Source organism: Vicugna pacos, unplaced genomic scaffold (assembly GCF_048564905.1).
Source record: "Vicugna pacos unplaced genomic scaffold, VicPac4 scaffold_20, whole genome shotgun sequence".
NCBI lineage: Eukaryota > Metazoa > Chordata > Mammalia > Artiodactyla > Camelidae > Vicugna > Vicugna pacos.
Genome location: NW_027328741.1, coordinates 60,187,568 through 60,213,158, shown reverse-complemented (window position 1 = coordinate 60,213,158; position 25,591 = coordinate 60,187,568). Strand labels below are relative to the sequence as shown.

General features: G+C 43.8%; 1 protein-coding gene across 1 annotated transcript in view; it reads left to right on the top strand.

The window, feature by feature from the left end:
- Positions 1-25,591, top strand: part of LOC140693776 (uncharacterized) — a 113,381-nt gene that overhangs the window by 32,308 nt on the left and 55,482 nt on the right. Inside the window, exon 6 of the mRNA XM_072957434.1 lies at positions 4,730-4,948. The gene's annotated coding sequence lies outside the window, so the exon portion shown is untranslated. The remainder of the gene's footprint in view (positions 1-4,729; positions 4,949-25,591) is intronic.

Below are 25,591 nucleotides of genomic sequence, written 5' to 3'. Positions count from 1 at the left end.
TGTTTCCCGGGCGGGCGTGGTCTGCGGACCTGGACGGGAGCGGGCGGCTTATGCTGGTGCTGGGGCTGGCCTCCGAGCGGGGCTGCAGCCCGCACCCCCCCTTTCCCTCCCCCCTAGGGCTGCCCTTCTTTCCCTTTCACCCTCCCTCAGGACCAGCTCAGTGGCGTGTGTGCTGCTCCCGGGGCTGAGGGCCTCTGGCTGTAGCGCCCAGCTTCACCTGGTGGAGTCGGGAAAAGGGAGCATCAGTGCTGAGCAAGCTTCTGTCTCCTCCCTCAGTGTTTCTGCCGCAGGTAAGTATCTTGAACACTTTCAGGTGTTATGATGGCGGTGCTTGTTGATGTCACGTGTTTTTATAGTGAGAGGGATTAACAGTGGTGAAAGCAGGGCTTGGTTCTGTTAAAAATGAGCTGAAGGCATGAAGCTGTGATATCCTCCTTCCTTCCCTCTCCAAGGGTGAAACGTGTGACAGTCAATTTTAAAAAGATAGTTACAGTCCCTAGCTAGCCCAGCCCAGCTAGTGTGTGTTAACAGGAACAGCATCACCAGAGGCCTTGGAGACCCAGGGATATTGCAGTCCTAAAGAACTCCTGGCACAGTTTTGTTTGTATTGGTTTTTTGTTTTTCTTAAATTGTGGGACAGACTAGTGGTATAAAAAGGAAAATATTTGTCAAGAAATATTTTTTCATATAACAGCGTTATTGTGATATAGTTCACACACCATGAAGTACATCCATTTAAATGGTAAAATTCAGCAGCTTTTAGCATATTCACAGTTGTGCAACCATTATTATTCCAGAACGTTTTTATCACTTCAGAAAGAGCAGTGGAAATTAATGACCTATCCACCCCTCCCCAGTGGTGGTTCTAAAGAAATTTCTTGGCTAATCTTGACCATAAATTCACTTGTTACATTCCAAGAAAAATCTGGTAGGAATTCTAATCAGAATTGCAATGAATCTGTCTATCAAAACAGGAAGAATTAACGTCTTTATGGCACAAACTTCTTCTACCCATGAATATATTTCGGACCCTATATTTTCCTCTGTCCAGAGCCTGGCCCATGGGAAGTCCTCACTACTTGTTGGGCTTGTGAATGATGAGATTCTATACATCGTTAGTTGCAGCTGTAGCCTTTCACAGAAGAGAAAAGAAACCTCAGTGAAGCAAGTGACTCTCTGATGGTCAGAAAGAGTGACAGCCATTGCTGGAGTGATCCAGTGGACTTGGTGTTTACAACCAGAATTCTCCACCACCTACAGCTAAGGGGATTAGAGTGTTCTTTTATTTTTTCTTAATGGCGTTGCTTTTATTTTTACTTATTTTTTAAATTATTTTTTATTTAAGTGTAGTCAATTTACAATGTTAGTTTCAGGTGTACAGCAGAGATTCAGTTATAAACATATGCATATGTATATACATATGTTTTAGATTGTTTTTAGTATAACTCATTACAAGAAATTGAATATAGTTCCCTGTGTTATATAGCAGGTCCTTGTCATTTATTTTATATTTACTAATTTGTATCTGTTAATCCCTCCTTTCCTGCCTGCTAAATACAGTTTGCTTTCTATGTCCATGAGTCCATTTATAGGAGCACCATTTTTCCTAGTAATATATGCTCTTTGGCTGCTTTCAGTTTCAGTAATTCCATCTTATCTGTGGGCGCTTTTCTTCTGGTTGCCTTTATGTGGTTTGCACACGTGGTAATAGAGATCTTTATTTGGGAGAACTCCAGGTCTCGTGTAGTCCCTGGTACAGAATGCCCACTGAATTGATGATTGAACTGGGAAAAAAGCACAGTAAATGCTGGAATTTCCACTATGGTTGAGAATTCCAGGTTTCAATAACCTGTTTAGACAACCTTACTATTGGCTGCACCCATACTGGGTAATTTGGTGGAAATTCATGGTATGGTGGTGTAGAGACGGGACCTTATATTCTTCTTCTCTTTCTATTTTCTAACACTCATTTTCCTGGGCCTTCCAGATCCTCCCCCAGAAGTGCCCAGGGCTGGCTTGGTGCTGCACTGAGGCAATATTTGTTAATAACGCCCTTTCCTCTTCTCCTCTGAGCCTCCGTTTCTTTCTGTGCACAATGAGCGCTTAGACTAGATAAATACTTTTCAGTTTCTTTTAAAGCCATGTTTCCTTTGAGAAACAGAAAATGCAAATATCTCCTCTCAACCCAACCCTTTAGATTTTGGTATGTCCTCCAAGGAGTGACATAGCTCTTTGTGAAAAATTGATGTGATTTTGATTGCAGGTGACACAGAAAAGACTCTTCAGAGATTTATTGCAGGGAGAGGGCAGGAAAGAGGCAGTATGTGACACTTTCTAGTGTGAGCAATGGAGCAGGGACTTGGATTTAAATACGGTGTCTGACGTGGCCTCTCTCTAATCTTGTAGAATGTGATAAACTTCTCTACCTCAGTTTCTTGATGTGTCAAGTTGGGGTGATAATATTTTAAGGCTTCTGTGAAACATTATACAAATAAGACATTTGTGTCTCGGTAGAAACAAGATCTGCTAGGGATTCAGGGATTTGTTTAAAAAAAAATTCTTGTCCATAGCACTCTGTCTGTGTGTATTTAGAAGTTCCTGGAGGGTGAGGGTGAGTCTAAAGTCCATTGTGGGACAGGTGGCCCATATTTCTCCGTGTCCCAGTTTACCCCCTACTCCCCAGCCCTCTTCCTCAGTCCAGGATGAAGTTCCCTAGTAGATTTACACAGAGGTCTTGTGGAAATGGCTTTTCATTTTATTGTTTCACCAAGAAGGGCTGCCATCATGATCTCTGTGGTCAGGTTTTGAAGGGCTGCCATCATGATATCTGGTAAGAATTCTATGCAATTTGGAGTTCCAATTTAATGAAAAGAAAAAAATTACAAATAGAAAATTAGAACAAGGGTGGTGACAGGGGCTCTTTTAAGTGGACACCATTAGCTTTGTTAGCTTCAGGTGTTGTGGCCTGTTGCCACGAGGACCCATCCTCTTGCTCTGAAGTTGGAGGGACTAGTGGGCTCAGTGGGAATGTTAACTGAGTGTATCTCATGGGCTGGGCATTGTCCTATTTGTACTGTGTGTTCCTTATTTGAGACAGTGAGCTCACCTAACCTCGATAACCTCTTTAAAATATTAGACTTTTAATTTTGAGATGTACTGTAGATTCCCATGTGGTAGTAAGAGATTATATGGAGAGGGCCTATGGACCCTTTGCCCAGTTTTCTTAATGGTTCCATCATGCAGTGTTGGGGTACAATTCATTACTGACTCACTAACAATTTGAGGTTTGTGTTATTGCCCTTATTTCTATTCACGATTAAACTGGGGCTTCGAGAAGCACGCAGGCCTGTCCAGGTCACCCACATTGTTAATGCAGAGTCGGGTGAACGTGGGCTTGGGATTTCCAGGCAGTACCATTATGATGGTTTGTGGCAGGGAGCAGCATTCACTTTGCTTGTTTATTCATTCATTCAACAAACATTTATTGAGTAAACTCTGTGGGTCAGATGCTTTCATAGAGTTATCTGATTCTTCAGCAGTACTGAGAATCAGGTAATGTTTATATTTTTTAATCTGAGAAAATTAGCTCTGAGAGGTTATAACCTCCCCAAAGGAAGTATAACTCATAAAGGAGGGATAGAACATGTGTACAGTCACCTCCTTTTATGCAGGTGTTACCCTATGCATTTTACATTTTCAAACATCCGTAATCCAGATATATTCTTGTAAGGCAAGGCTTTTTTTTTAATTGAAGTATAGTCAAGTTTACAATGTTGTGTCAATTGCAAGGTGTTTTTTGACTTTTGAATTAAAAAATACTTTTTCAGGAGGGAAATTAGGTGTATTTATTTGTTTGATTTTTTAAAATGAGGTACTGGGGTTTGAACCCAGGACCTCGTACATGCTAAGCATGTTCTCCACCAATGAACAGTACCCTCTACCCCAAGGCAAGTTTTCTTATTCATTATTATGAAGCTTAGGAGTTCAAATAAATTGAATAGGAATCCAGATCTTTTGATCCTACTGTGGTCCTTCTCTTTATATTCTGCTGAAGGGGGTTGGGGAAGCATTTCCTTTGTTCATTTCTTTATTCAGCATTTTTGAGCACTGACTTTGCATCAGGGCCTTGCTAGGTGCTTGGAAATAGAAAATAAGAAATGACCTTTCTCTGCAGAGGCAGGAAGCCTAGACCAAAAGCTGGGTAATGTGATCCGAGCTACAGTAGCCATATGCAGACTCTGAGGACAAACTGTACCCTTGGATTTGCTTTGGCTTCCCTTGTCTTCTGGCTGGTACACACCAGGTCACCGCAACCCAGATGGGCCCGTAGCACACAGCAGAGAATGTACCTCGATCTCCTCTCCCCTCTCGGCAGGGCCTGCAACATGAGCATCCCTGACTACGTGCAGTGTGCTGAGGACCACCAGACTCGTCCCGTTGTGGTCCAATCCATAGAGATCATCTCAGAGGAGAATTTCTTTTGCATCTATCAGCTACTCACCTCGGTTAGCCATATCAGCCCTTGTGGCTCCCGGTGGACACTCTGTATCCACTACAGGCACCGCTATGTGCCCGAGAATCGGTGGAGCATCTTCCAGAAACACCCCAAGGTCGTGGGCCTTGTCACCATTACCGAATGTCTCTCTGCCAAGGCCTTCGAGAAGCTCCACATGCAGAGGAGCTGTATGGCGCATCGCTTAATGACTCTCAGCTTTTTGTCTTTGTGCAGCATGGGGAGGTAGCCGAGCAGACGCGCACCGACGTTGCCTTCAATCTAAGAGTACTGCAGGGTGGTGGAGAAGAGGATCGAGGACTTCACTGAGTCACTCTTCATCTTGCTCAAGTCCAAGTGGCTGGATGGTGGCCCCAAGAATTCTGGGGACAAGATCCCCCTCCCCTGCATCCCGTTTGAGAAGGAGGACTTCATGGGACTGGACACAGACAGCAGGTAAGTTTACCTGGAAGCCAGTCCACCTTGGCTGTGTGCTGGATTGCTTCCCTACATCCAGAAAGGGATCAGCAAGGAAGAAGTCAATCTTGTAGCCAAGGGGGGAGGGAGGTGCAGCCCGCCGGTTTCCAGACATTTCAAAGTGAATCCGCCTTTATTTCAGAGAGATCCTTTTAGGGTTAGTGTGGACACTTACTCCCGCTTTACAGCCAGGAACATGGTGGGACCCCTGGAGTTGCTGTCCAATAAAGTAGCCAAAGCCACTGATGCTAGGAGCACTGGGGAGGAGGCTGGACTCAGCTGAGATGTACTGTAGGTCAAATGCACATCAGACGCTGAGGCTTGTCTAGTAAAAGTACATAAACTATCTCTCTACTTCCTATATTGATTACATGTCAAAATAATAGTATTTTACATACAGTAGATTAAGTAAGATCTGTTCTTAAAATCACATTCTAGTATTTGTTTTTTGTTTGTTGGTTTGTTTCTTTGTTTCAAATTTTAAACGTGGCAACTGGGAAACTTTCTTTACATGGCTCTCATTTCATTTCTGTTGCGCAGCCTGTCCTGGTACATGCTCATCCCTTTGCTTATAGATGAGATGCTGAGCCCCGAGAGGCAGAACGAGGCGCTGGTTGAGCTGCGGCTGGAGCCGCTGTCACCTGCCTCCCAGGCCCAGCACCTTTTCAGCTCAGGCCGTCTCTTCCTGCCCGACAGCCACCATGCCAAGTTAGGACATCAGAAACACCGCCAGGGACTTCCTAATGAACTCCTTATGCAGGGAAAGGCGTATCACGGTGTATGGGACAGAGCAGGGAAATGTTCATTCCCACTTTGTCCCTGTGATTAAGTCAATGGCCCCACTTTGCCTCGGAAGTACAGATGAGCTCTTCTGGGCTGCCTACCCCCCACCTTCTGCTCTGTTTCCCCGTATATCTATCATGTTTTCCCTCGGGCTGAAGAGGGTGAGATGCCTTTGCCGAGACGTGGTCCCCCTTTGCTGGGGTGAGTGAGGGAAGCTGTGTCCCCCCGGCCTACGGCCTCGGTCCTTGAGTCTGGAGAGGGCTCATGGTGGTCCCACAGGTGGCGGTCAGAAGACCTGGCATGTGCTACCGGGCCCGCTTTGGAGGTGGTGCTCTGTGATTCTTGAACTTACCTAAGATCAGATCCTACTTTCTGGTTGTTGGTAAGTTGGAGGAGAAGATGCTAGAGAGTTGATAAAAAGAATGTCTAGACCAGCCCTGTGAGTGAGAAGCACAGGGGACACTAGTCCCACCTGCGAGAGCCCACCTAGCAGGCTCTGGATGAATTTTCTGTTCCTCCCCGGAAATACCTCTATGGCTTAAGGAAGAGGAGAGGCATGTCGTGGCCATGATCTGTACTTGTCCTCACAGGGCCCTGTGATCTACATGCCCGCACTCCCCATCTGCTTCTTGGAGATGAGCTGGCATGTTTAGGAGCCTGGGCACTGCTGAGGGCATAGCTCCCAGCACCGTGCTACACAGAGTCTCGCTCCGTTCACCTCATCTGTCAACTCCTGCTGAGGCCCCAGACATTAGTCAAGTAGGTGCATCAGCGAAACCTAAGCAGGGACCACCTTCTCCCCCTGGACAGACTGGTGAGTGAGCAGTGGAAGCCTGGAGCCCTGCCCCAGCCCCCACGCCAGTGCCACTTCTTTTGTCATAGGAGGCACTGGTGACATTTTTGCTCAACAAATGCTTGTCTCTGAGTCTGCAGACCCACCAGAGAATGCCAGCTTGTTTTTGCCTTTTGAAGTCTGCCCTTGGGACTTGGCGGAGTAGCCGGATGTGTACTTAGCCCACAGTGGTTCAGAGCATTAAACCTGCCTCCTTGTGGGTCTGTCTATTCTGGTACCATAAGGGCTCAGCCAGCATCTGAACGTCATTGAGATAACGCGGCCAGTGAGCTCGGGTCAAGCACATTCTCCTCCAGTCACTTTTACTCCATTGTTTCTTTTACTATTCCACAGTCATTAATTTTTTAAACAATGCTTTGGTGCAGGAGCAGAGCCTCATTCTCTCCTGCTACTCTTGGTGGAAGTGAGTAAAACGGTCCAGACTGAAATGCGACAATAATTTGTAGCTCAAAAGCTGCCTAGTCGCTTGTAGGTCGAATTTTGGTTAGGGGAGCTGAACACGTTGTGGTCCCCCGGCAGCGCCGCTCCCCTCAGGCCCCTGCTTTCCCTTGAGCAGGAGGTGAGGTTGGGCCTCACCATCCCCGCGTCCCTGGCCTCACACACTCACATAAATTCTTGTACATGCAGTCAAAATTATTTTTGTTCTTGTGTGATTCTAATTTTCTCTTGTTCCTCTTTTCCTTTTTCTTTACTCCTTTTTCACTTGTACTGCCCAGTGAGCATGTTGTTGCTTCTGAAAATGTGGGCTGTGCACACCCTGCATTGGAAATAGCCAGATTGCCCTCCGTACAGTCTCCATCGCTTTAAAAAGCAACAACTTAACAGCTGTTTTGATCCATCTATTATCTTAGTCATTTTTTATTTTCTAATTTTTTGGAATATTTGCTTTGTTAGCTCATCACCCACTGGTGTTTGATACCTGTTGAAATCCTTGCTTTTAAGGAACATGTTTGGTCCTCCTTTTTTTGGTGACAAATGCGCCCTTATTAAATTTGTTTCATTGTTTTGAAGAAGTAAGATGTGAATTGATTTAGTCGGCTGCTCAGGGATTCTTTTCATGGAGTATTTAAACTTGTAAGGTCAAACTCTGCAGCATTTTGCTCGATTCCTGCTTTTACACAAATGTGCTCAGCACGCGGTTCCTGGCTGTCGCTGTGTGACGTGCGTGACGTCGCTTCCTGGCCGGCGGTCACTGGTGAGGATGTGGCCGCCACGGAGGTGACAGCTGCAGGGGACGCTGTTGGAGGAAGCGGTCACCGTTTGGTTCTTTAATTTTTTTTTTTTGCATTCAACTTCCCCGTGCCATTTACTTTACTTTGCCTTCATAAAGGGGCAGAATTGGGTCTAAAATCCATGCCACTATTTTTTCCCTTTACGAGGCTGGTTTTTCTGAGTATCAGGACAACATGGCCTTCTCCTAAGTAGCTGGCTTACCTGGATCTGTTGGGCAAAGGGACTGCTAAACGGGCAGCAGCTTCCTCTCTGCTCCAGCCAGTGGGCATTCAGAGCTGGGTCTGTGGTTTGCCTCAGCAGCCGTGCAGACCTTCCTGCCTCGGCCTTTACTTTTAACCCATGTTGGCAGTAAAGAGCTGAATCCGTTTCTGTTGCAGCTGACGCCCACCACGTGGGCCCCCTAACGTGTCATTAGTTTGTGTTAGTCAGTCCCCAACACCCCAGTCAACAATGAAGGAAGATGATTTGTCCAACCCAGGACCTTGGATTCTCAACCCTACCCTGGTTCATCTCACCTGGTGGAATTGTTTGGCCACCACCATCATGCTGACCATGAGGCCTTGTTTCTCCTTTCATGCTCTGGTCCAAATGTGGACACTTCATTTTTCACTGAATTTGTCTCGCTTGAGACAGGCCAGAATATCTGAATGAGTCCATCACATTCTGGGTGGGGAACAGAACAGAAGTAAGTGTCACAAGTAGATGGAGTCTAGGCTGTCCGGGTTGGCAAATGCAGGCTGGGATCTGTGATGGCTGGGCTGTACACTGGACACAGGCCTTTCCCATGGCTCCTGAGAGCCCATGAGTTGAAGTGATAACAGCCTTGCGTGGGTTCCCCCATCCTCATCTGCTCATTGGCAAGTGTGTCTGCTAATTAGGAGCTCCCCCAGACCTCGGGCCCTTCAAAGCTCAGACCATGGGAGAACCTTGAGTCCATTCTCCTGGGCCTCCTGTGTGAGAATCCACTGCCTTCTGAGGTGACCAGCGGCAGGAGATGCCTCCCCATCCAGGGAGCACCCTACGGAGGACTGTTAGTGCACCATGCTGTGAGCTTGTGTGTTTCCGGCCATGGTCCCTACAGAACTACACTTGAGATGGGCTTATTGATGGAGATAACAGGACTGATTCCAGGGCAGGGCCTGGGGGAGGGAACAGTGGAAATTGAATGTGACCTCAGACACCTCGGTGGGTGCTGGGGCTGTTACTAAAATGGGGAGTCTGGGAGATACCTGACAGGAATGGAATTCCAGAGTAAATGGTGGACATGAGGCATTTTTAAGATGCCATTTGTCATCCAAATTAGGACTTCAAAGAGGCACTCGGGTCGATGAGCCTGGGGCTCAGGTGAAGGAGCCGGACTTGAGATACACGTTGGGAGTCGTCATTCTTAGCTGGTGTTCACAGCCTTGCATGTGAATTAGATCATCTCGAGAGCTGCAGACTGAGACTGAGGGGGGCAGGGCTGTGTCTTGGTTGGAGGAAAGCCCAGACCATACAGCTCTGGTGTGTCAGTCAGTGGCGTTTGCCATTTTCAAAGCAATGCCAGTTATCCTTAAGGGGCCAGGGGCTGGGCAGGGCCAGCCAGGAAGAAATCTGAAGGGAGGGTCGTGGCCACGTGTGCGTCTTGGGAAGGTGCAGAGGCTGCAGGGTACGGGAGGGTAGACTCCTCAGAAGCTAGAGTTGCAGTGAGGAGTGGGGAGAAGTTAGTCACAATCACCTGTGAGGGAGGGAGGGAGGCCTAGGGAGCCCCACCTTACCGGACTCGCTTTCCCATGAACAGAAGGCAGTCAGACAGAGGATCTGAGGTGAGAAGGGATGGGCACTGGGAGGGGAGCCAACCTGGAGAATGGTGCTTGCAAAATTCTGGAATAGTCTCCCTGAAAAATAGAGTTAAAAATACCCAGACTCTTAAGAACATTGTTAGTGACTTGGGAGGAGGCAGTTGTTTTTCTGGCCTCCTAAGGGTAAGGCATGTATCCAGGGATACACAGAAGATACGGGCAGTCTGTTCCGGGGGCTTGATCGTTACCGGGGGAACAGTGCAAGTTTAAAAGGGGAGAAGGGCAGCGGAGGGAAACTAGCCAGGCCCCGTGTCAGGTACCAGTCGGCCGCCCTACTTGCGTGTTTCATTCACAGCCATGCCTCCCAGGTGGGCGGCGGCAGCCCCCTTTTGGGGATTGGGAAGCCTTCTCAGAGGGGTTAAAGAATTGGTCCATTTAGCGACTAGTAAATGCTGTAGCAGGATTCAAGCAGGGCCTTGTCAGAATTCAAGGGCATGTTCTCTCTACTGTTTCCAGTACTTCCCTGTTATACCTGGAATGGTGAAGTGGGTCAGTTTTGGAGCCTTTCAGAAAAAGTATGATTTAAGCGCCTCTGGACTGTTTCACAAAGCTCAGCATTCTTTGATGGTTCTGAAGCACGCAGTGATTTTCGTCCCAGAGAGGTAACGTCTAACTCCTTTGATGATGACGTGGTTGCAAATGGTGTACAGGTGCAAAACCAGACTTTGCAGCTTCTGAAGGGAAACTCTCCAGTTCTCCCTTGGTCGGCTTTCTTCCACGGGATGTAACTGTGCTGCAGCGTAGGCCTGAGCTTTCCATATGGAGTGAGAGTTTAATATCCGATGTTAGCATAAAACGGTCAGATGAAGAAAATCGAAGTTGACAATTTATTTTTGGGTTTCATTAGTCAAGATATACTATCAGTTAATGGCCCATATAGCAAATGAAATTGAGTACAGGACATTGCATTTCTTACTTTCTATTTAGAGTTCTCTTACAGAATAATGTTGCCTGCTTTGGAACATCAGCTCCACCACTCACGGCACCTATCAGTGTGTTGGTGTGATTGCATTTACAGAGTGAATGTAATCTGGGCTTCCTCAGCCCCAAACACTTCAGTGCAGAATCACGGGCTGTAGACGTCTGTTAGTCACGCAAATACTTCTAAAATTATATGATTCCAGAAAAGAAAGAAGAGAGAGAGAGAGAGATTGCCTTTATCAAATTTCCTTTCAGTTCTAAATGAAAACTGTTGTTGAGCAGCTCTGGTTTCCTTTGGATAAGAATATATACATTTCTTTGCATGTAACCTGGGTTTTGGGCTAGAACACCAAGTTCTTGCTGTCCACAAGCCACAAAAATAGTAGCCAAATGGCACACGTGTGAAATATTTTATACTTTTTTCTGAGAAAGTATCCTTGAATTTGGGACTTGGGCTGTGATTTCTGCTTTTTGATTCCCCCACCTGTCTTGTAATCTCTCACTCCTTCCCACGTGGTTCCCAAGTGTTCGTGGTCTCAAAGGAGCGGGCAAACACCCAGTTGGTCACCATGTACTGCTGCTATAGATAGAGCCCAGACAAGACTTAAAGGACATTATCAGAGAGAACTTCCTGGAAGAAATGGGCTGTACATTCAGTTGTGAGGACAGAGTAAGAGTCAGCCAAGAGAAGGAGTCAAGAATGTGGCTCAGGTCGCAGGTGCAGCCCGGGCAGAGGCCTGGAGGCTTTTGGCGTGGGGACCCGGGGAGAGTGCCCTGTGCGGTCCAGGGTGGAGGGAGCCCCTGCTGGGGAGGACACTGGAGAGAGTCCGGGGTGTAGGGCTTTGGAAGAAGTTGAGTTTTACTAGAACTGACACAGTAGGCAGTGAAGGGTGTCAACAGAAGTGACCCTCAGGGAAGGTACTTCTGGTTTTGCTTCTGATATACTACAGACAAAAGGGTCGGGACGGGTGAGAGCAGGTATGTCTGTCCCTTTGAGATCCAACCCGTCATTCATTTATTCATAACACGTGCACTTCAGTGAGTCTAGGGGAGAGAGAGTGTAGCCACATAAATAAGCAAAATGTATTTGCTTCTTGAGAGCTTAGCGTTGTCAGTTAGCCTAGAATGTTCTAGGAAGAGAGGAACAAATTGTGGAGGTTGGAGGGAGGGAAGGCTTCCTTGGGAAACAGTCAAAATGAACCTGGAGGCAAGTGGGAAGTAGGAGCAGGTCAGGGGGCTCCTGAGGTCACTGGGGACCTATGTACTGAGATGAGGCTGGGCGAGCAGGGTCTGGGGTGGGGCTAGAACTCTACCAGGGAGCCTCTGAACTGTTTGAAGTGGGGTTGATGTAATCAAATTTGTGCTTTGGGAAGGCTGTCGTGGCTTTGTGTGTGTGTGTAGCGGGGAAGAGGTGGAGGGTGCCACCAACTGGGGGATCATTTGAAGACCATTCACAGGCTGGGATATGGGCTTCGGGGCTACTTGGGGACGGCAGGGGCAGTGTGGATGCCGGCTTTTCTTATGGGGGACTTGTTAGCGGGGCTGCCCTAGAGGCACCTTGTGGCTGGAAGAAAACTGATGGAGGCTGCCAGGGGGACATTCCTCTTCTCTCTTTCCATGCCTAGTGTGATTATCTTAGCTCAGCCAACATTTGGAACAAAAGAGCTAATCTCCAGGGTTGCCCAGGCCTTTGTAGAGCTCCTTCGAGTGAGATCTGATAGGATTTAGGTTTGTGTTCAGATCTGGATGTTCACTTAGCTAGAAACGTCCTGTCATTTCGATTTCCATAGGGGTTTTTATTCCTGATAAAGATTGCTTTCTTGGTGAGAGGAAAATTATTACAGCTGTTGTCTTTTTCAAAAAAAATCATATGTTTTAAGAGCTTTAATATTCAAAAGAATAGGAATATATAAAATATTTAAGGAAGTCTTTGGTGTGGTTTCTTTGCTTTCTGAGCTAATGTGGACTTAGAGCCTTTGTATTACTTAATAGCACATCCTTGTCAGTATTTAAAGAGCTGTTAGTGAGCACCCCAGGCCCCACCTCTCAAAGAATCGTTAAAGTTTGCTCTGAAATAGTGAGGTCATAAACGTCTTGTTTTCAGAAATCAAAAGGTTTTAAATACGCACCATAGCTCCATTTATAAAATAATAATAAGTTCAAAATTAAGAAAATGGAGGATAATTGATTTTTTTTAAAGCCTAAACATAAACTTTCTTGTGCTAATTTTGCAACTGGAAATTTTGAAAAGAAAAATCCTACTGCAATATCATCTACGTGGTATATATATATGAGTTTCACGTTTGAAAAGTAACTGCGCAGTGGTTCTCAAAGTCAGGAGCATTCCAGCTCAAATACTGGCAGTGGTGGCTGCTGGTTTTCAATGGAAGAGCCTAAATTTGCCTTCTTAGCTTTTTTTTTTTTTTTGTACTGAGAAGGTTGAGTAGTGCTTTGCCAGCATGATTTTCGGGCAATTTGAGGGCAGCTGTCGTGTTCCAGCAGTGAGATATTTCCATGCATTTTATTTTCTGGACATCACCAGGGCACATGTGGGGTTTGTGCCTGCAGGCTGGAATGCTGCAGGACTCCCTAATCCATCACCATTATGTCCTGGTGCTGCTCCGGTCAGTGAATGATTTTCTGTGACTTGGAGGTAATGTGGTCTGATGGTGATGATCAGACGTGCAGTTAAATGCTATTAATTGAAATAAGAGTAACCTAGAAACATTGCTCTAACAATACAGGATGAGGGAGGAGGATTGGCTGAGCTGCTTGCAGTGGGATGTCTTCTCAGGTGACTCCCTCACCGTGATTCCTGCCAATATCCGCCCCAGCCCTGCACGGTAGTCCTGCCGAAGCAAGCAAGCACTTTGCTCAGAAACGCACTGAATTTCCTTGCGCCTCTGTTTGTTGGCTTGTTTTTGAAAACACATTTTGCCCTTTGCTTAAATGCCATCCATGCTAGTCACCCCTTACACTCATTCTTCTGGACCTCGTCCATACATAGCTGCTGAATGGATGAACAGAATGTAGTATCTCCATGTAGTGGAACATTATTCACACGTAAGAGTGAATAAAAAAGAAAAAAAAAAGAGGAAAATGAAAAATGCCACCTGTTTTGGGAAGTCCACCCTGACTGTTCAACCCACATTTTTCCCTTTGAAACACAATCACTTATGCTCCACTCTACTCTTTTTGATAGTACTTACCACCTTCTAATAATCTTTAACGTTTCCAAAAAAAATAAAAAATAAAGAGATGCTGATGCCACTTCAAAATATACAAGCCTTGCTAACAGCATGTTAATTGAAAGGAAGCAGACACAAACGGCCAGATATTGTTGATTTCAGTGATCTGAAAAGCCCAGAAAATGCACATGCAGAGGCAGAGAGCAGGTGATGGTTGGAAGGGGCTGGGTGGAGGGGGATTACGGAGTGAATGCTAGTGATAGGGGGATTCTTTTGGGCTGATGAAGTGTTCTGGAAATAGAAGGTGTTGAGGGCTGCACAACTGTGATTGTGCAGAAGACTGCTGAGCGCTGTGTCTGGGAGTGCCTGTTGTTGGGGCATCTTTATTTTGTTCACATCCTGCAATGTGAAGGGCCATCTTCTGCTGTGGTCATTCTACTCCTGTGAGTGGTGAGGGTCAGGACTTTGTAGAGTCCTGTTTCTTTTCTCCCTCTGGCTGAGTGTAGGCAAAAATATTTAAGCCTGAGAAAGTGCTCCATCTACAGAAATGTCTTTCAGTTTTGCCTGGTGTAAAAATCTTGAGAGCTTTTAACCGTTGAGGCTAGTCTGTGGGGGTAAATAGCCTATGAAGCCTGGGTGAGCCCGGGAAGAGCCGCACTTCCCTCCCAGACACGGGTGGGGATTTCACCCCCTTTCAGGCAGTGAAGGGCCCAGACCCGTGGGCAGACTTGACAATCGTGAATATTTACGTGTATCCGCTGCTTCATCTTGGATATTAATTTCAAGCTGAGTCAGTTTGTGACGGCAGCCTCATCCTACAGCAGGAATTTATAGTATCTGCTCTTTGAGGTGAAGACCTGACAGACTTGATTATTTAACAGTCTGCTTTGAATTGATATCTCAGATTCCTTTGTCAAAAGCAAAACAGCAGAAATACAGACGTCCTTTAATTCCAATGTGGCCTGGAACGGGTTTAGTGTCTGTGCCTCAGTGGCCTTATCTGCGGGTGGGGAAGATGATAACAGTGCTTCCCTCAGAGGAGCTGGTGAGGGGAGAGTGAGAAGCACAAATGGAGGACTTACACGAGATGCTCATAAATGACCGAATTTAGTGCTCTCCGCCTGGTGAGGCCTTAGGGGTAGAGATGTCAGAACAGAGCAGTCCTAGCCGGAGCTCGATACGTGATGGTAGCTGTTATGATCAGTATCACCACTGTGGGTTATCAGGTAGTTTTAAGACTTGGTAATATGATTTCATGAATAATGTTAAAAGACTAGACATCTCAGATCCAGTTTACATAGTCCTCAAGATTTCTTCTGAGAATTGGATGGTTTCTTCCCTATCTTAAATCTGAGATGAGTCTCTAAAAATTTCCGTATTCCTCCATCCTTTTGCTTTAATTCTCTATTTCTTAAAAAACAAAGTTTCTAGATGGAGTTACTGGGGACTGAATTGAGGGCCTCATGCATGCTAAGCACATACTCTCCCAAATGAGGTATAATCTCTTCCCTGATTTTTTTTTAAATTTACATCTTAATTTTCAGAGGTTAGAGGCCTCTAATTATTTTTCTGGAGACTTGTCCATGAACCTGTAAATCTACAATTAATGGACAAAATTTGGTTTATTAAAAAAAAATCTATAGAATATTCTACAGTCCACCCAAAAGGAAATACTCATGGACTTAAAATGTTTCTCCTTTAAGGTGATTTCTCCTGTTTGGTCGAGCTTAATTTGTTAACAGCCATCCTCATCATCATAATGACCAAACTCGCTGTGAGTGGACGCCTAACTGAGGCTAAAATGCTTTGCTCATATTTTACTTCATAGCAAGTGTTTGATTGTAGGTATCAGTGTCTCCTTTTTTGTAGCTGAGGGATTGAGAGATGGGTCAGCTTGCCCCAAATGACACGCAGCTGGCGGTGGCTAGCTCGATGCTGGAATCCAGGCTGCACAGGATGAATTCTCAATTGCTCCTCTAATCAGCTTCCCGTTGAGTGTTTTCCCGAACTCCTGTGAGCCCATAAATGACCGATTTTAGCTATCTCAGCCTGATGAGGTCTTCAAAGGAGAGACACCAGTGAGAATGAGAGGCAGAGTGGCATAAATTAAAATTGTACATTTTCACAAATGTTTTATTCTCAGGTAATGACTGTAAAGGAAATAGTTTTTTAATTTAGTGCTTTGTGAGAACTAAAAACAAAACATTTAAAATAACTATTGTGCAAGAGAGAAGTGGTCTTTGAAAGTCCAACTGTTGCTAATGATGTTACTTGTTTTTTCTAGTGGTGCTTATTTACTGAAAAATTTCCAAACACTGAATTTGTTTTATGTAGTCTTAGTATGAAAGAAAACTTTGTCAGTGAGTATTGTAAGTAAAATCCTTACTCTTTTCTTTCCTGATGATGAATATCTTAGTTGTTTACATGGCTTAAGTATATTTTGTCATTTGTGAAATTTGAGTAATATGGTTTACCTTGTCTGACTGTGAGAGCTGGACGCCTTGTATACAAAGCACCGTAGAGGTGCTTAATAAAAATGTGCTTTCACAGTGACTGATAGTTTAGAAGTATCAACTCTGAATACTAAAAAGGGTAGCTTATTTCTGATGCATATTCAATATGTGTATATATGATATACATTAATATGGCTTAAAGTAACTAGGATTGTTTTTTTTTAAGTGCAGTATGAAGCTTTAATGAAATCTGTGTCATTCTAGTGAGACAGGGACTACTTAAATTGCCTTAAGCAGACGACCTTGAAGATTATTTACACAGAATGTAAGCTCAGAATTCATGTTGCCGTGTAACCATCCATCAGACATTTAATTTCTCGGGATTCTGACCAGAACCATTAAGTTTAGAAAAATCCACATTGATTATTATCAGGGAATAAGCTTCTCTCTTTTGTGACTAAAGAAAATTTTGATTTTTTTCTGCACTCTTTTCAGGTTTTAAAATTTCAAAATTTTGATTTGACATGTCACTTTTTTAATAGAGAGAATAAAGCTCATGCTGTTTTAATATGTAAATAAATGTTTTTGTATTTCAATACCCTTCTATGATTTCCTGGCTCTTTGAGAAGTATTTTGCAAGATACTTAGATTACCTACTGTTGGAAAAATACAGACGTGACTTTTATGAATATAGGCCTAGTACAGTTCTGTTGGTTTTTACTACAGTGCAAGACATGAGACCTAGGAGAGCTTTGCTGCTGATTGCCAGGAGGACAGATCTCAGGTCTCAGTCTCCCCTCGTGTAAAATGAAGTGGCTGGACTGGATTCTTTCCTCTTCTAAGATGAGCTTCCATGAGCCTATGTCTTTTGTTTATATTTAGGAGTATTAGCAATATCAGATTAAATACTGAATACCCCTCCATCCCCCCGAAGCAAAGTGCAGTATATGCTACATAAGCTTCTAGTTATCTGATTCTCGTTTCTCATCTTACAGTCAATTTTTGTGTTGCATGTTTCCCGGCAACCTGGAAGGTCTTTTTAGCCATAGGTGGCGCTGTTGCAACTTTTTACAGTCTTAATTTTTCTGTTTGTAAAATAAGGCTTAAACAATGTGATTTTATTTTGATTCCTTTGCTTAATGCTTCAGAATAGCACAACGTCCATTATGTCTTTCTACCTGGAAAATTTTTTCTGCTTATATCATAGTTTTATTCTTTTATCTCGCTGTGAACATTTCAGACTTGCTGTGCAAACAATGGCAAAATCGGGCTTTTCTTCTAGTGTTAGAAACCAGTGAGCCGGGATATTATAAAACAGCTAGAAGCTGCCTCTGGAGCACCATAAAGCTGAAAGGTGTGTTGAGTTCCCTGAGTATTGACCCCGCCGCTGTGTGTTAATTGGTGGGAGTTGATTTGGTACATATATGATGGGGTGTAGTTTCTTGACTTGGGTTTGCCTGCACGTGCTGACACTGAACCATGTGATCCTGAGTCAGCTCGTTCTGAGTTTTCCCCTCGTCTGTGAGAAGGGGACACTCATATCTGCTTTGTAGAATTGTGAGAATTAGTAATTATGTAACATGTTTACCACAGTGGGTATGTCAAGAGAGCTCATAAACTTTAGCTGCTGTTTTGTGTGCAGCCATCATTTTATAGTCTTTGGTAATTACAAAGAAACAAGAAAATAAGAAAAGCTGATTTTATGATGAAAGATATTTGAGGACGTTCCATAATTCCTACACCCATAATTTAGCATCAGCAGAGTCAGAACTGTTACACAGTCGCCCTGGACCAACGTTAAGCCACAGAAATTTTTGTTACTTCATATATGTTGGGGCCTAAGGGGAACCAATACTTATACACATGTTGTCTCCAGCAGCCAACTGAGAGATGACACAAAAGAGTAGGCAGGCGATAAATGTCTTCTTTGTTACTGATGAAGCCACGTTCTCCATGAACTTCAGGGCTGTGGATAAATGAGTGTCATGATACTGTGTCCCAGAAGTAGAGACTCACCCTGTCCCAGGTATCTCTGGGCCACAGCAAGCCTTCCCTTGAGAGAATGAGCCCCATCATGCACAGGGCTGTTCTGCAATGGAGCTGAGCATCCAGGGTGCTTCCCTAGGGTAGTCAACACTGGAGGGAAAGGAAGGGTTTCACATGCCCTGCTTGTCTCCCCGGAATCACAACTCAATCTGTTAATGTGAGGAGGGCTAGCTGTGGGCCAGGGGTCAGGGCTGTGAAGGGAGTAGCACTCTGCATGGCCCAGAGGAGTGGGGAGGAGGTATCCCTTCCATCAGTTTAAACAGGTGGTGGGATGGAACAGAAGGGTTCATCCCATGAGTTTATAAAAGGAGAAATAAGAATTTCCTTTGGGTATTAGTCTAGCCAGGAAACACAGAAGATGATTAGGAAGGAGACTTGTAAACCACTGTAATATTAATTTGACATTTGTTGAGCACCCAAAATGTGCTACATTCTTTTCTGAGCGTTTTACAGAAATGAATCCTTCAATCTTCTCAACAAGCGAGTAAGGAAGGTTTGATTGTTATCCCAGTTTCACAGTGTGGAAATTGAGGCACACAGAGGGTAAGTTGACCAAGGTCACAGAACTAGTAAGTGGCAGAGCAAGTATTTTAACCCTGGCTGTATGGTATTGTGGCTCCCAGAATGGGCTTTGGGTGTTTAGATGTATCTGCATCCCTCGATTTCTGTACGTCTGTGCATCAATTAGCCCAGAAAGGACAGGGAAAGGAGAGTTACACAGGTGCTCACAGTCGTGTCTCGGCAACTGTCCACGAAGAGTGCACCGTGATTAGAATTAATTGTTTTCCAGGCAGCAGATCTGTTGGTATAACAGAAATTTAGTCCATTGAATTCATCTAGAAATCCTTCCTGCTCTGCTTCTGTCCACACTTGCCATGTGACTGCCTGCCCGTGTTTGGGCCGTGGAGGAGAACATATACTCATGGTTGAACTCTGATATTGCAGTCTGGTTCATAGTTTCACATCTTCTGTTACATTAATAAGTTAAATTTCTGGTTTTCTTGCATCAGTGTCTCATGAGTTTGGTTAATGTGAAACCAGTCCATGGGAGCCCAGGGGTTATGATGGTATAAATTTTTAGCACGTTGTGGCACTTCTAGCCATGCAGACATGACTGGGGGATGTACGCCTTTCTCACTGATTTCTCCCAACAGCAGGGTCCTCTCACGGATGTGAGGCTGGGAGCTCTCTGAGTAGCTCAGTCAGAGGCCAAGTCCACCAATCCGAAAATGATGAAGTACCTGGAAGTGGGTTTAATAAAAGTAAAGGGCTTCCAGGTAGTCCGATGGGCTGTTCAAGAAATTTGGTGAAAAGCTGTCCACTGTCTGTGGTTTAGCTGCTTCTTTGCTATTGAAAAGTCTGGAGTAGATGAAGGGATTTTAAAAAGCAGAAAGGAGTGATTTCAGGTGGTACATCCACACCGGTGAGAAGTGATGGATGACCGCCTGTGTGAGGCACAGACAGAGTCTTACAAACTTCATAAAACAGCTTCAAATGCTCTGCCATCTGAGTGCGCTTCATATGGGGTCCAGTTCATCACTGGTCACGCTGTGAGGGCAAGTAACTGACGATGGCAGAAAGGACACGGAGGCATCAAAAAGGTCTCACTCATGTTCCCTGTTTAAAGAATGTGGCACAGTGTATTATATTTGAGCTGGTTTTTCACTGAACAGTTTTTAGTGTTTTCTGGGACTCCCCAGTGCCCCAAGGTTCCATGCAGCTGGGTGTCCCCTCATTGCAGCTCCGTCAGCGCTTGCCCTGGGCTGATGTGGTGTCACGGGAAGCAGGACGGTCAGCGTCCCCGGCTCCTCTGAGCTCCGTCTCCTCATCTGCAGAGCCTGGTTTCCCATCCGTGTCTACTTAGTAGGGTTGCTGAGAATCACACGTGATGGTTATCAGGTGTGATTTCTGGTTGTCTCTGCGATTGGCAAATAGCCAATAATTGATAGAAACTCTTGTTTTTTTTATTGTAATTGTGTCTCCTAGATTGCAGTGGTTTTTAGTCTGCATTTTTTTATAACTTTACTCATTTTTAAATATGCCCTTATTTTATTTATTTTTTTTTTGAGGTACTGGGGACTGAAGCCAGGACATTGTGCATGCTATGCAGGTGCTCTACAACTGAGTAATACCCACCCTCCTTTTCTGCACTTAAAAATAAATATTGCAATACACAAAATAGCTCTTAAACTCCATCATGGGACCTGGTCTCTGTATAGGCAAATGAACACGTATACTATTTCAATAAGAATAAATGCTGTTGAGACATAAGTTTCTGAATCTGTTAATGTGCTTAAAAACGATCATAGCTAGTGATAAACACGAGACTTAGATCAAGGACTTTTTAGGGTATGTTTTGCCATCATGGGAAATTACATTCTACCGAGAAGGCTAATTGGGTCTCTTTGATATTTGGATGGTTTAGCAGGTGATCAAGGCTTTCCAAAGCTGACAGTTTTGTATTTTAAACTAACTACAAAGTTATCTTCTAGAAGATGGAAATCCTAAGCTTGTGAATTTCCCAGTAATCCAGGGGGTATGTGTCTGTGTCTGTGTCTGTGTGAACGTTTGTGTGTGTGATTTCAGGAATGTAGAAATAAGTTCCATATAGACTTCTGATATCTTTCTCTTCCAGTTCAAGGTTTAAGCATATACTTACACAAATAAATTGATTTTCTTTTGTCATTTGGCATATTGGCGGGAATAAGAGGTTCTCATACTTGTTTCAGAAGGGTTGGGAAGCATGAGCTTAGAAAACGGGAGGAGAAAGAGGCAGGGAGACACTTCACACTTTGTGCAGTATATGAGAAACGGTAGCTTTTCTTTTCTCTTTTCTTCTAAAGCAAACTGGCTCTGAATTGTAACACACTATTACTCAGAATTGCTTTTCTAATCAGATACAAGTGCCTCAGATTTTTCAAGGCAACATGAATGATGAAATGTGTTTTAGCATTTATCTTTAAAAGTAGTTTTATTTCTCAAGTAAAAGACTATAGCCTGTTTCTTCCAGCGTCTCAAGAAATTCTCATTGATCTATGTACATGTTCTATGTGCTTATTTTCTTTTCTTTTTTTTTAAGTGCTTGTTTCATTGTGGTGTGAATCAATGTTTAAAATTTCTGGATTTTGATCTTTAGAAAATGCTGATATATCAGAACTGTTAAAAACCTGATTGTTCTTTGGTCCTTGTTTGGTGGGGCACCCTATTGATTACTCTTGTCTGTTAAAGAGAGAAATTCTTCCTCTAGCCTGCAGATCATTAAGTGTATGGTTTGCAGCATGCCTTTAAATTTCATTGAATGCATTGAACATGATTGTCCAGTGAATTTTGAGTTGACTCATAGTAATGACTTTGCTTTGATTCTGTGGCTTTTGCTCCTCTCCACAAGAGCTTGAATTCTCTGTTGCATTTTGTATACGTGTTCTTCACAGTGGAAGAAATTTTGCATTTTTTACAGAGGTGGTTTTTCCTAACACCTCTGAATGCCTTCTGTAATTGATACAACAAAAATCTGTTATTTCAATGCTTAATTATTTCATAAACTAGTTTTTGGCTTAATCAGAAACAATGACAGAGTGATAATAAAAAATAGGAAAACTTTCCTTCCTTTGAAGAATAGAAATCAGGTGGTCAGGCTCACCCATGCTTTGGGCCTGACACACTTAATCTCATGTCATTGTGTATCATGATTCGGAGATGGAGTTGCTTCAGGTTTATTGATTTTTGTTTTAACATTTGTGTTGAATTCTTTCTCCAGGCTTATGTATCCTGTTGGGTTTGTTGAAACTGTAGAAGGGAAACAAAAGCTTTTTTTGGTTTCCGGAGGCCTGAGTTGCTGATGATAAGGGTTGAGGGTGGGCTGAGGAACAGAGTGACACTCCCTCTGCTCCCAGCTGAAATTGATGAACAATGAAATCAATTAAGTGTATCGGTATTTGACCAATAGAAGTTAGCGAGCCCAAACTGGCTAGTTATGCCCAAAGAAAGTACTGAATTCACCTGCAGAATTAGGTGCTTTACCAAGAAGAAGCAGCTTAGAGCAATCAGAAAAATCAGTCCTATGATGAGATATAAAGTAAATATAATATCTTTTATTTCTGAAACTTTTCTACGTTAAGTTGTGTAGAGCTAAAATTAAGTTTCAAGCACCAGGAGTTAACAGTGTGGGTGGTTCTGTATGATCATTATTCAGGAATGTGCCTAGACTCTGCTAGAGTGGCTGAAGCTGGCAGGAAAAGACCCAGAGCCAGGATTTGTCACCTTAGGGTGTCCTCCATAATGGTTCCATGTGGGAGCCCATGATTGGGTTAACAAATTGTAACAGATCCCAGCCGCCTGTCAAATTTAAGAAGAAAACGTATGCTTAGTAACTGCTTTGCAAGCAAGTGCCTGTGCATCCTCACTCCTGTCTCCTTGCCTTAAAAAGCAGAGATAATGCTTTGCTTGCGTAGATGATGTTTTAGATAGCACTCTGCTCATCGCAAAGCAATGACCCAGGCCCACAGCTATAAAGGCTGGGCTTGTGTGCAGTTAGATACTCTATTATCCCCCAAGCAAGGACCTAGCTGGTCTGGTGGTCTGCTTTGTAATTCACATGTCTAAAGGATGTATCTTATTCCCCTCACCCCATGACTTACCTAAAGATACACTAAGCCTTTGTACTCATGGTGGATTCTACAATCTCTGTCTCATCCTTCTTTCCCCAAGTTCCTGCTTACTATCACACAACTGTTAATGACGTTTTCCTTTGATTATACACAATAAATATGGGATCATTTGAGAGGCTCGTGGAGTTGGGTCCCTACGCCCTCTCTCTTTCGTGACTTTTTCCACAGAGTCTTGAGTATTCATTCCCTGTACGTAAGACTTCTGCCAGCCAGAACCCACAGTTCCAGGTGAGAAGGATGCAGGCTTTATCTCTCCTACCCGAGGGAGAGAGAGTAGAAAATTGAGATCTGCTCTTCCGTGGTCCCTTCCTGCCCCAGGTCTGCTCCAGTTCACCTGCAGCCTTCTGGCCTCTGCTCACACTGCCTCTGTCCCAGGACTGACAGCAGCCTTTTCTTCCCTGGTAAACATTTCCTGTGCCTTTTAGAAGTTGGTCTCTTCTCTGCAATACAACCCTGGCAGATGTGATGGTGGTAAACGTGCTGGAGGGCAGTCACTTGGGGACTGCCAGGAGCCATGCTGATTCTCCTGAGTCTCTCATTCGGGGTTACAGAACTGTCGAGCAGCAGAGGAAGCCCTTTAACGTGAGGCCAGCTCAGCATTGCATCACTTTCATTTTATTTTTGAATTTTCAGTGGAGAAATTATTTGTAGCAAACTGTTCCAGATTTTTGGCTGCCTGCTTTCCTCACCACCATTTCCTTGTTGGCTCTGGTGCTTGTTGTAAGAACCAGGTTTCTTCTCTGGTTATTTCTAGCAGCTGGGCTTGCCGAATCCTTGATCTGCATTTGAAGCAGAATGCTTCTTCGTGATGTCAAGCTGATTTTCCTATTTCTGAATATTTCGTGTACACTCAGCAACTCTTTCAAGTGAAATGCTCTTGTCCAATTCTGTTAACCCATATTTGCCGATCTCCTGCTTTCATGCTGAGGGCAGTTTCTTCTTCCTGTAATAAAAGTTAGCAATTTGCATTTACTATTTGAAGGTTCTGGCCCTAGGTGCTTTTGTCCTTAACAGTTTTAATACAATTCACCCATTAAAATGTGCAGCGGTTTTTACTCAAAGCCCAGAATTGTGCATCGCAGTCAATCTTAGAATATTTTCATCCCCCAACAGGAAGCCCTGTATGCACAAGCAGTCATTCCCATCTTCCTCATCCTCCCCCAGCCCCAGGCAGCCATTGTTCTCTCTCTATGGATTTGCCTGTGCTGGACATTTCATGTAAAACAAGTTATTTCATGTAAATGGAACTGTCTATTGTGACTGACTTCTTTCACACTGAGTAACTTTTTCAATGTATTTCCAGGTTGTGGCCTGGGTCAGTACTCTATGCTTTGCTATTGCTGAATTATATTCTACTGTATATCTGGGCCCTACTGTTTACCCATTCATCAGGTGATAGTCGTTTGTGTTGTGTCTGCTTTTTGTTTGTGAAGAGTAATGGCGCCGTGAATACTCCTGTAGGAATTTTTATGTGGACATTTGTTTTCAGTTCTCTTACTTGTGTGACCAGAGAGCAGAAATGCTGGGTCATTCATAAACCAAATGTTCAACTCTCTGAGGACCTGCCAGGCTGTTTTCTAAAGTGGCCACCCTGTGTTACATCCTCAAAAGCAAGGGCTGCGCGCTCCGCTTCCTCTGTGTCTTCATTAGTGCTTGTTACACATTTTTTTTTATTATAACCTATTGTAGTAAGTGTGAAGCGGTTTCTCCTAGTGGTTTTGACTTGATTTCTTTTACAGCTAATGATATTGAACATCGTTTGATTGTGCTTATTGGCCATTTGTATATTTTCTTTGAAAAATACATTTTCAGATACTTTATACACATTTTAATTGAGTTCTCTTTTTCTTGTTGAGTTGTAGGAGTTTTTTCTTTTATTTGAAGATACAAATACTTAATCAGATAAATAATTTGAAAAAAATTTCTCCTCTCAGATGTTTTTTCACCTTCTGGATGGTGTCCTTTGAAGCAAATTTTTAACATTTGATGAACTCCAATTTATCACTGTTTTCTTTGTTCCTTGAGCTTTTGGGGTAATATTTAAAATCTGAGGTATTTTATTTAAACTTTTATATAAAAAATAACTTAATTCTTAAGACTGTTCTAGGAGATGGGTGCTGTGGCTGTCCCCAGTCTATGGATAGGAGACTGAGGTGCAGAAAATTTCACTGAAATATCAGTGTCACAGCTACCCAGTGCTGTGGGATTTCAGACCCTCATGTTTGTCCCCAGCATTTGTGATCTTCACCACCATGCTCCACTACTGCCTGGAATCATTAATGAAAAAGTTTTCCTTTTTTGATTTCTTGATTGTTTGTTTTCTCATTGGGGAACTCACCTCTTCATTTTCCTTGCAGAGATCTGTGTAGGTTTATTTTAGATCTCATGTACTTATTTATTACACAGGCTCCAGCGATGATTGTGCCTAGTTGATCTAATCAATTCATACTCAAGTCTTTCCTGCTCATGACACTAAAAAGAGAGTCATGATTTACATAATGCTCAAAGAAGAATGTACTTGAGTGATTTTATTTTTCTAACCAATCAAACAAATCAAATAAAAACCCGGTGTTGGAACAGATTATAAGCCCTGCAGAATAGGGTCACTGTCTTCCTTGTGTTTCATTTGATTTGTCA